The sequence below is a fragment of the Macaca fascicularis genome, chromosome 6, assembly GCF_037993035.2.
Source record: "Macaca fascicularis isolate 582-1 chromosome 6, T2T-MFA8v1.1".
Lineage (NCBI taxonomy): Eukaryota > Metazoa > Chordata > Mammalia > Primates > Cercopithecidae > Macaca > Macaca fascicularis.
The window spans coordinates 117888487-117900000 of record NC_088380.1 but is presented as its reverse complement, the minus strand read 5'-3'; the positions used below and the strand labels follow the sequence as shown (position 1 = coordinate 117900000).

Below are 11514 nucleotides of genomic sequence, written 5' to 3'. Positions count from 1 at the left end.
GCAGATCCAGTAGGTCAGGGGTCTTGTTTGTTTCAAAATTCTCTCCATTCTTTGTTTCAGCAATTCAAAACATATGGGAAAAGATCTATTTACATCTGAAAGCCTGAACCTGACTTTCCAGAATTATTGTCCCTATTAGAGCTGGAGAGAAAACACTGGGAATTTTTTTTTTCTTTTTTTGTTTGCTATAGAGGCTTGTCTTGAATTCAGAGTTTTCTGGGAGCCACAAAAACCCACTGTATCTTGAGCCCAGCATCTAGAGTCTCTCTAAATTGTGCCTCTGGGAAGGAAGAGGGAGGAGAGAGAAGAGTGAAGGGTGGACGGGATTTATCTAGGGAGGCAGAAAAGCAGTGTGAGGAAATTCTCTGCGTCTGTCCTTTTCCTAGGTTGGCCTAGGAACCCAGAGGAGAAGAATGCACTTGAGGCAGCTGCCTATGGGTGGCAGCAGTGCCCACAGTTGGGCAGACTCCACACTGGGTGCTTTTCTCAGCATCTGTACTTTGTGCGGTCCTTTGTTTAGCTGTCATCCACATTTGCTAAGAAAGGAGCACAACCTGTTTAAAACGTGGTGCAATTTTTGATTTGATAAAAAGATAATGCCCCAGTTCAGGAGACTAAGTGCAGTGACAAAGGTGCAGATGAGACTGAAATAGACCTGAGACTTCCAGAGGGGGTTGCCTCTGGCTAGAAGCAGCCTTGTCAGCTTACTACAGTGAACCTCAGAACATTCTCAATTCTATGCGTATCATGCTCTGAAAGGTTGAGAAGGACTGAGAAAGTATTTGGGGCTTCTGTCATTTTAGTTTTCTGTGACTTGAGAGTGGAGCGAGAAAAGAAAAAGTTAGGTGTTTTGAAACACAAGTGATATACTTTATGTTCTAACTCACTCTTTCCTTTCTCCAGGGTTCTTGATTTGCTGCATGGCAATTATCAGTCAATCCAACTCCCACTTCATGTTTTTCACTTAAGCTGTTAAAATAGTCTTCCTTACCACAAGAATTATATTATTTTCTCTTTGTATAAATCTTATAAATGAGTGAAAATAGTCTGTTTATTTTCCTCATCTTTGTTTTTTATTTTTAAAATAATATCCTGAAGAGAAAATCAAATATTTGAGAACACCTAGTGCTTTCAAAAAAGGAAAAAAAAAAATACAACTTATTTTTATTGCCCTGTGAAATTTGCTTTTCTGTGAAATTCCATCGAGCCTTCCTAACTTGATGTCATTGCCATTTTATCCAACTCTGAATCAGACCGAGTCTCCAGGTCACTTCAGAGTTTTGATAAATGCCAGCAAAGTAGTATTAACTGTTGAAAAGCTACCTTTCAATTTTTGTGGGATGAAGTAGGATAAAATAAATAAACCCATCTCATCCTGATATCAAAGTTACATAAAAATCTCTTCAGTAGATGGAGGTGCAAAGATAAAGTAGTGGACTTAGAATTTAAAGTGTCTCGTGTTAAGTGTGAAAAATGTTACAAGGTGGGTGCATTGTTTGAACTAAGGAGTTCGAGACCAGTCTGGGCAACATGGTGAAACCCTGTCTCTACTAAAATACAAAAAATTAGGCCAGTGTGGCAGCGTGTGCCTGTAGTCCCAGCTCCTCAGGAGGCTGAGGCAGGATAATTGCTTGAACCCGGGAGGTGGAGGATGCAGTGAGCCAAGATCACACCACTGCACTCCAGCATGTGTGACTAAGTGAGACTCTGTCTCAAAAGAAAAGAAAAGAAAAACATCATGTTTTTCTCTAACGGATAGATATAAACCTTCTCACTGATGATTATCAATAATAATTCTTGCAAAACTTATTTTTATTTTATGCATATTCTTTCTGTAGTAACATTTTAAAGTGGAACATTTTGTGGGTGTTCTGGTCCAAAATAAGACATTTTAAGCAAATCTTCTACCCACTTGCTATCAATCACCTCTTCCTTTTGACCTCTTTTCCTCCCATCATCCCACCCCCACATATATAATAATAGAGTTGAATCCTCACAGAGCTGTGAATTCTCTGGCACAGTTGGTTCTGTTCTCCAAGTAGTGTCTTCCATAGAAATGGGCATCAAAAATGATTTACGGTCTGGAGACTCAGAAGTTAAGGATTACCGTTACATTAAAAGGTGGTCTCGGGCACCTGTAGTTCCAGCTACTTGGGAGGCTGAGGCAGGAGAATGGCCTGAACCCAGGAGGCGGAGCTTGCAGTGACAGTGAGCCGAGATTAAGCCACTGCACTCCAGCCTGGGTGATAGAGTGAGACTCTGTCTCAAAAAACAAACAAACAAAAAAAAAAAAAACTGTCTCTAAACTCAAAGAGAACATGAGAAGTCAGGAGAGGACATTGGGGATAATCTCTTGAGATTCAACTTTATCAGCCATCATAAGTCAAAATATATTTGGTTAACTTTGATTTAAGTAAGTGGTTGCCATAATCCTCAACTTAGTTTACATGTATAGAGTATATAGACAGTTTTTGGTGATATTATTTAATACCACACAATATGTATCTAATGGGTGATATAAAACTTAACAGGAGTCTTCCTTCTCTTTCCTTGCTGATAGCCTTGGATCCTGAGTGATGAGTCAATCAGCTTTTGCGAACACTCCCAAACGAAGGAGATAGCCCCTACTACTGCTGACAGCTTTAGTTGTTAGAATGTTGTCTTGTATATTGAGCCAGAAATCTGTGCCTTGCAACAACCACTCACAATTCCTAATTCTGCCCTGTAGAGCTTCCTCTACTATTTGAATTTCTGTAAATAATACATGTTCCTTCTTTTCTCTCTGGCCTACTCATGGTGGTGTTGCCAAAGCATCAGTCTGGGTTGTCTCCTTTTCTGCCTTGGGGATACCTGATAGTCTCATGACTTGAAATACCATCTATATGCTGGTAACACCCATATTTATATCAGTAGGCAACTTGACATGTGGACCATATATTCCCTTCTGCCCACATGTCACTTCCACTTGGATATCTAACAGGCATGCAGAAATTAACAAGTCCCAAGCCTGATGCTCCAATGTCTTCCCATCTCAGTAAATGTTAACTCCATTCCTTCAGTTGTTAGTTATCCCCTCTCCTACCTACTATTTTCTCCCCTTGTCATTGCATTCCAATCAACCAACTAACTTTCTTGGTGGACCCTAAAGACACCTGGTGTGTTCTTGCCTCAGGATTAGTGTGCCCCATCCCCTTCACCTGGAACATTCTTTCCCTAGATATGTACGTGGTTTGTTCTCTTTCTCTCAAATTTTTGCTTACATATTCCATTCTAACACAAAGCCTTCCTTAATTACCCTGTTTAAAGTGTAACCCAGGCTCCTTTTCCAACTTTATATTATAATTTCTATGGGAAATTATCACCTCTTTCTGTATATTTTACATGTGTTTTGTCATTTCTCCCACTAAAATGTATTACAGTATACTTAAGGAAGAGTTCTTTTGGTCTGGTTTTTACTGCTATATCTTTACAACATACAACAGTGCCTAGTGCATAGAAGTGCAACAAGTATTTATTAAATGACAAAAAAACCTGATTGTTTTACACAACTAAAGTTCCACAGAAACCACTTTGTTCAGGGCAGTACCAAACCAATATAAAGACCCCAAAGACGCAGTTTTCTTCAGATTTCAAACTTCTAACACAGCTTAAACTAAGTTCATGCCCAGCCTGCAGAGTCCCTTTCCTCTCCATGATCAAGAACAAGATGAGCTCTGGATGACCCTTCCTCGCCACCCTGTATCTGTCCCTACTTTTCCTTTACCTGGCACTACTCAACTGACTCAGATGCTGCAAGCATGCCCGTGGCAGTTATGATGGCTTGGGGACACAATCTCCTTAGGGAGAAAGTGGGGCTATGGTCAGGAGGGGAGATGGATATGCGGCACCCTTCAAACCTGGTTAGCATTCTCTGCCTCACTTCCTCTCCCCTTCCCTGGTGGTCTCTTTCCCATTGTCCAAAAGCCACACAGGAACCCTAGTGTGCAGCACATGAGCCGGTCAAGTAGAAAGTTACAGTCAGTGTAATTGGAATTTTACTATGCTTTTAATTAACTAGATTTTTTAAAAGTTGATTGTAAAAATGAAGTTACCAATTCGGGTATTTAATTCATTATTGGGTGAGATCATTCTTTACTTGATTGGATTGCAGTATAATTTAAGACTCTTATTATTTCACTTAAGCTATTTATTCTTCCAGAAATGAACACAAACACTATGGTTTTTGTGAAACTATACTAAAAGCTTCTATTTTAGATTATAAGATGTATTTCTTTAATTTAAATTTTCCTACTTTTTTCATATGTGTTCATGTTACAGAAAATGTAGCTTATTGGCTAACCTAACTTTCAGTTTTGTTAAGAGTTAAGCAGAAATCTCTTCTGTTCAACTACAAGCGGTTGAAAATTTGTCTTAAATTTTGGCATAGTGAATCTAAAGGCTTATTTCTTTTCAAAGTAGCAATGTGTCAAGTGTGTGGAATCATCCTTGAAATCATGAACGGGCACTAATGGAAGATAAGACTTGCTTAATTGTGCTGTGTCATCTTAGAAACTGTTCTGTTGATAGCACTTTAAGAAATACTTTCTATGGTAATATATGACACGTTCAAATGTAAGGTCTGCTTGATATGTTCCAATAAGCTCCCTAGAAGTTATTCCTATTTAAAAGCTTTGTAGTTCCTGGATTGTTGAAAATGGCTCTGTATAATGCGTGTGTGTGAGGAAGAGAAGATTATTCTGTTTATTTTTAATAAAGTACCCTTAAATTTATCCTTTTAACCTATTACAATATTAAATTAAAATATCCTTCTTTTTTTCTCTGGCTGTAAAAATATCAGAAACTCAGAGTCCCACAGCTATCCAAAGAAACTTGAATTTCCCTGATAAAGGCTGTCAGAGCACAGGGTCATCTCTGACCAGCTCATTGACCTCCATAAATAAATACAATGCAGTGAACTCCCAACACAAAAGTGGCACTGACAGATCAGATGCTGGAACTGACTCAATGAACTTCAGCACATCTCCTGTTTTATTCAGTGTCTGATCACTGAGGAGATTTTGTTTTCCTGTAGTCGTCAAAACTAAGAAACAAATCCCATCTTTTATCCAATCATTTCCAATTTTGGAATAATAATTTTAAGTAAGTAAATATTAAGTTACACAGAAGGATACTTTTTTCAGTGTAACTTCATACTTACCCAGTAGGAAGTGCCATATTTACCTAGTAAAAATACCAAAATTTCTAAAACTATTATTTGGAAAACCAGTAGTCTTAAAAAAGATTATATTTATTTTCTCTACCTTTTTTTTTTTAATGGTTTACCCTTTTAAAACCACTCTCCATTCTCAGGAACTATCACATTCATATTTAGTAAGTTTAAAAATCTAAAAAACTATTTAAAAATGGCCATAAAACAATAAAGTTTAGAACCATCAATGTCATTTAAATCTTAGGAGAAATTTTTTATAAATAAGTGTTTTATTTCTAAACTAAAGAACTGTGGCAGAGATGTAGTAATTTCAAAGACCTCAAACCAACTCCCCAGATATTAGGACTTACTCTTGTGAGGACAAAATAGAAAAATCATACTGCTTAATAAAAGGAATTGATACATTTTTAAGAGTAATAAGAAAAATATGAGGATGATGATACTCATTATAATGACTTCAGTAATGCCTAACATTTATTGCATGTTTTAGGTACCAGGTACTGTGCAAGAACTTCACATACATTATCTTATTTATTCTTTATAATAGCCCTATGAAATAAATGTTCTTATTATTCCCATTGTATAGTTGAGGAGACTGAGATTTAGAGGGTTTCACTAACATATTCAAGGTGAAGCCTGAAGTAGGAACAGCTATCTGACTTCGAAGCCTAGTAAAGCATGAAAACATGAACAACAACAATACCACAACAGCAACAACCACCAGCAATCTATGCCCGTGAGCAACAGGTAAACAGCGCCAAATATGGCCAGCCCATCCCTGTAGTTACTCATATATCTGTGGAGAAGGCAGATCATGAAAGATACCTACCACGCCTTATAGTAGATGAGCAATACATGTGTCGTTTTAATATTGAACATCAGGTTGGTGACACTGGCTTTTGTTAGCCCATCACTATTTGATGATCCTTTAGGAGGTATCATTCAAGGATAGTTTGAAGAGCTGGAAGGTGAGGGAATCTCTCTTTTACCTGTCATTCCACACTTTCATCATGCCCTTCACATTCAACAGCTGAAGTGCCATATTTAGTCATCTCTTTATTATACCACATCCACTTATAATTATTGATAATTATGACAGAATTGTTTACCAAACAGTGTGAGTTCTTGAGACTGAATCAGTCACAGCATATATGAAACATATGTATTTATTCTTTATGGAAACTCAGAATATTATTGTAGAATATTATTTTTCTACAATATTATTTGTAGAATTAGGCACCTGCAGACTCTAAGTACAGGGAGTTTTGCATATCGTAGGAGCTCATTCTTCAGTTGTTAATAATTAGCCTTCATTTTGGCTTAAATAGAAGCACGACATATATTTGCTGTTACTAAAGTCTGAAAATAGCAAATATGCTTAGAGGCTTAGCACATGGGACATTTTTATGTATTAATACTTCCTCTGAGTTGTGCCAGTAGGACTGTCTCAGAAAATAATGAGACCTTGGCAAATGCCAAAATAAAACAAACTCCTAACAGCTTTTAGACTCTGAAAATAGAATTTGAATAAAGACAAGTACGAATATGAAATATGAACATACATAAGCTTATGAATAAATTAGATAGTTGGTATTAGATATAATTGGTTTTTTTTTTACTAACCCCTTAACATATTGGTTTCTTTTCTACTCTAACAACTTGTTTTCCTTTTCTAGGATTGGCGTGGGTGGGTTTGAAACATCCACAGACTTCAAGCCTTAAATATCTAGACCAGTTAAAACATTTTGGCAGTTAATATTGCATAGTTACATTATAGCACATTTATTAGGAGCTATGGCCTAATCGATTTTTTTCTTTTTTTTGTCTGTGTGACCTACTTATTTTCTCAACCACAAGATGTTGAGAATCCCTTCAACATTGAACTCTTCATGGGTTATTTTTGAACACTAGTCATTGATTTCATTTATCTGGACCATAAATTTTAATTTTCTGGCCTGGAGATTGGTTTTGACTGGGCACATTTCCCAAGAAATAACAAGTATTTGCTTAAACATGAAGCATCTGTGATTTTTCTTTTGCGATTCACTTATAGGAGAACCCTCTGTTATTAATAGCCTGGGGCAAAGGTTCTAAGAAAGAGACAGAATGGGTGGCTTTTCCTTTTTTACTTCCTGAGAAATGACAGATGGTATAACATAAACACTCAGTCTCTCACAAGATGTAATTTGAAAAGCTTTCCATTAAAAGTAGAAACTAGACACAGTGTACTTAAGGATAATCGACCTTGGATATAATCACCCTAACAAGCAATGAAACAAGCTCATACCTCATCTCTGTCAATTACATGGGTGTCAGATACCTTTTCAAGTTAAATGTAAAGTCTCTGGTATTGTAAATATTTAAAATTTTTCTTTATACATATTATGATGTTCTTGACATCTTAAAAAGCTTTTCTGGTTACCGAGAGTCTGCCTCTCCTGTGGCTTGTTAATTCTGAAAGAAAAGAAAGCGCCCAGGCTGGAGTATGCCTTTTCACATACCGATGAACCTGTCCAGTGCCACACCTCATCCATCCGACCTATACACCCCAGAGGAATATCCAAGGAGGGGATATTCCTCTGCCTTAGTCCTCCCAGGGCCAGGAGCCAGGCAACCCACACAAATTATTCAAACTAGCCAATCCTAAACTGTTCACCCTGCCTTGCCTTGCATTTCCCAAGAAAATCCCCCCAAAAGGCAGTGGCCTAAACCTTCTCTTTCTCCTGTCTTCTGCCCCCTGACCACCCTGGTGTCTTCTTTCCTGCATGACCCTGAGTGGCCTGCTGTGCCTCCTGTCTCTAGGACGTGTAAGTTTAATACACTTTTTTTTTTTTTTCCCCTGAGGCTCTCCTCTGTCTCCTCTTGTGGCCATAAAAGAATATAAAACAGCCTCTGTGTAAAGTCTTTGCTTTCTATAGAATCATAATGATTCTCACCAGTCTTGAGCTTGGCTCTCATTTCCAACTCTTTCTATAAATGGACAGTTTCCTCCCCACCAACTTATTCTCAGAAAGATACACGCCAGACTGATGAGAGTATCTATCTGTGGCGAGGGAAGAAAGGGCTGGAACTGATCTTCAGAGAGGGTTTTAGCTTTACCTGTTAACAATCTAATTTTTTATAAGACAGATGAAACAAATATTCGTAACTATGGTAAAATCTGTATTTAATTCAAAAGCCTAGATATTGCCTCTGCTCTAGGTTATCTATTCCTGGGCCCTAGTATTACTGTGACTTCTATTCTTCTCAAGTGTTTCCCAATATTTCCTACGTTACTACACACAGGCGTATCCTTAAAATCCTACCCCTTCTTTGGCTCCCATTGTGAGGTAATATTTTAGTGTATTTCCTTTGGGTCAAGAGTATGTATGAACACATATATGTATATTTACTTATATACAAATGGAATCTTGCTCTGGTAAAGAAATATGTTGAATTTACTTGTCTTTGACTTCTAAGACTACCCCCGCCTATAAAATACTAATGCCATTTCTATGTTTAGCACCTCAGAGCCAACAAAACACACTTATTTTCCATCTCAATCCCCAAAATAGTTCACTAAGGTAAGTGGAGTCTACCTCTCAAACCCCATGCCAGGCTTCCTTGCTGCTTTCACTTCCTTTTCTTATAATATGGCAAACTACTTTTTCCTGATAAGCCGCTACCTATGGTAGAATTATCTTGGTCACTTTCAACCTCTTATTTCCCTGTTTCCTCATTATTTACCACCTGGGCTGAAATGGATATTTGCAAGAGAAAATAATAATAGAAAATAAGGCTCCATTATAAGATGGCATTATTTGTATGAAGGGCCTGTTTATGAAAAGGACAATATATTAAAATAGTATTTTTACAATATTTAAATATTTTTAAAAAGTAAATGGTTAGATTTAAGAGTAGATTGAACATGTCATCTGCTAAGAAGCTAAGGAATGACATCAGCATGTGTATAGATTTCCGACATTAGAGCGCTAGAAAAGAGCATTTACAATAGCTAATTTGTCCGTTTTCTTTCTATCCCTTTCCTCCTTCAATCCATGTCATAACATATCATAATGTTACCATCAAGATATTTACAAAATACAGACCTGATTTTAAAATACTGCCTTGATTAAAAAGCTTTGCTGGACCACCATTACCTGCCAAGTCAAATCTGAATCCCTTAGCCTGATGTATAGATTCTTTAAACAATGGTCCATCCAACCTTTCCAACTCCATTTGTGCCCTCTGTACCAAAAACTCTGTGTTCTAGTCATACAAAGTTGACAAAGTGACAAACAGCACCTAAACTCACCAGATGCTGCCAATCCTCCATGACTTTGCTTTCCCTGTACCCGTTGACAAAGAATGCCCTGTGGCCACTTCCCCACTTGCTGAACTCTTACTCATCCTTCATTGTCCAGCTCAAATGCTCCTTCTAAGACCTCTCCAGCCAGAATTCACACTAACTCATTAAAAGCAATATTATAAAACGCTTATATGGACAAGGAGACATAGAGAAGAGTACAAAAGAATGCGCATGAGGCTGTTAATATTGAGTATAGTTATTTGGATTTTTATTTCTTCCACTGACCAAGTAGTACTTTTTCTTTTCCCTGAGACCAGGTTTCCTTTTATTGCCCAGGCTGAGATGCAGTAGTAAAATCATAGCTCACTGCAGCCTCTAACTCCTGGGCTCAAGCAATCCTCCTGCCTCAGCCTCCTGAGTAAGTAAGACAACAGGTACATGCCAACATGCCCAGCTAATTTTATGTTGTTGTTTTTTTTTCGCTATGTTGGCCAGGCTGGTCTTGAACTCTGACCCTCAAGAAATCCTCTCATTTCAGCCTCCCAAAGTGCTGAGATTATAGGCGTGAGCCACTGTCCCCGGCCAAATAATACTTCTGAGGTTTAAAAAATCAAAATGAGCTGGACATGGTGGCTCATGCCTGTAATCCTAGCACTTTGGGAGGCCGAGGCTGGAGGATCACTTTTGGCCTGGAGTTCGAGACCAGCCTGGCCAACATAGTGAAACCCTGTCTGTACTAAAAATATAAATAAAAAATTAGCTGGGTGTGGTGGAATTCCAGCTACTCGGGAGGCTGAGGCATGAGAATCAATTGAACCCGGGAGGTGAAGGTTACTATAGGCCAAGATCTGTCTCAAAAAAAAAAAATTAAAATGAAGATTTTAAAATAAAAGTAATAATTGACAAATATTTCTATGAATAAAACCATATTGATTTATCTATATTAATTTTGTACAGGGAAAGTCTATGATTTTTAGGTCCTTGGATACCTGGATTCTTATTCCTGAGCCACTAACAACTAGATGTGGAATTTTGGGGAAGTCAAAGTCTCTGAACCTTAGTAAGATAAGAATATTAATAAATGAACTTTAAAGTTTCTTCCAGCACTAAAATTCTACGGATTTAATCGCATATATGCTTCAATGAATATATTATCGCACTTCGCCAATCTGATTTTTATGATTTCAAAAGTTGTTAAAACCGGTTAGTTGCATAGTTCTTCTTTGTCTATTTCTGGGGCAGGAGTAACCTCAAATCTAAGTGCTATAGAAAACAAGACAGATAATTAAAAATATCACCCTTCTTCTATGTGTCCATGGTGGCTCTCAATACACACAACACAGTATTTCTTAAGATGCTATGATTACCCGGTTTGCATTTCTGGATTTTTCCTTTTTTTTTTTTTTTTGAGACAGAGTTGCTCTCTTGTCACCGAGACTAGAGTGCAATGGCGCAATCTTGCTTCACTGTAACCTCTACCTCCCAGATGCAAGCGATTCTCCTGCCTCAGCCTCCCGAGTAGCTAGGATTACAGCACCTGCCACCATGCCTGGTTAATTTCTGTAATTTTAGTAGAGATGGGGTTTCACCATATTGGCCAGGCTGGTCCCAAACTCCTGACCTCAGGTGATCCACCCGCCTCGGCTTCCGAAAGTGCTGGGATGACAGGCGTGAGCCACTGCACCTGGTCACATGTCTGTTTTCCTGCAGATTGTGAGCCCCGGGTGGTTTAAGGGCAGGAAATGCATCTCCCTGGTGCTACACACTGGCTTGACTACACAGTAGGTGATTAACAGTTCACTGAAGAGACGAATTGAAATGAAGGACATTCGTGTCAAAATATTCTCTTTGTTTTTGTTTTTAGAGACAGAGTCTCACTCTGTCACGCAGGCTGGAGTGCAGTGGTGTGATCTTGGCTCACTGCAACCTCTGCCTCCCGGGTTCTAGCAATTCTCCTGCCTCAGCTTCCTGAGGAGTTGGGGATTACAGGTGTGCGCCACCACATACGGCTCCTTTT

The 11514-nt window shown here is 38.2% G+C and overlaps 1 protein-coding gene across 3 annotated transcripts in view; it reads right to left on the bottom strand.

Moving 5' to 3' along the window:
* Nucleotides 1–11514, bottom strand: part of CAMK4 (calcium/calmodulin dependent protein kinase IV) — a 255400-nt gene that overhangs the window by 23692 nt on the left and 220194 nt on the right. The window lies entirely within an intron of this gene.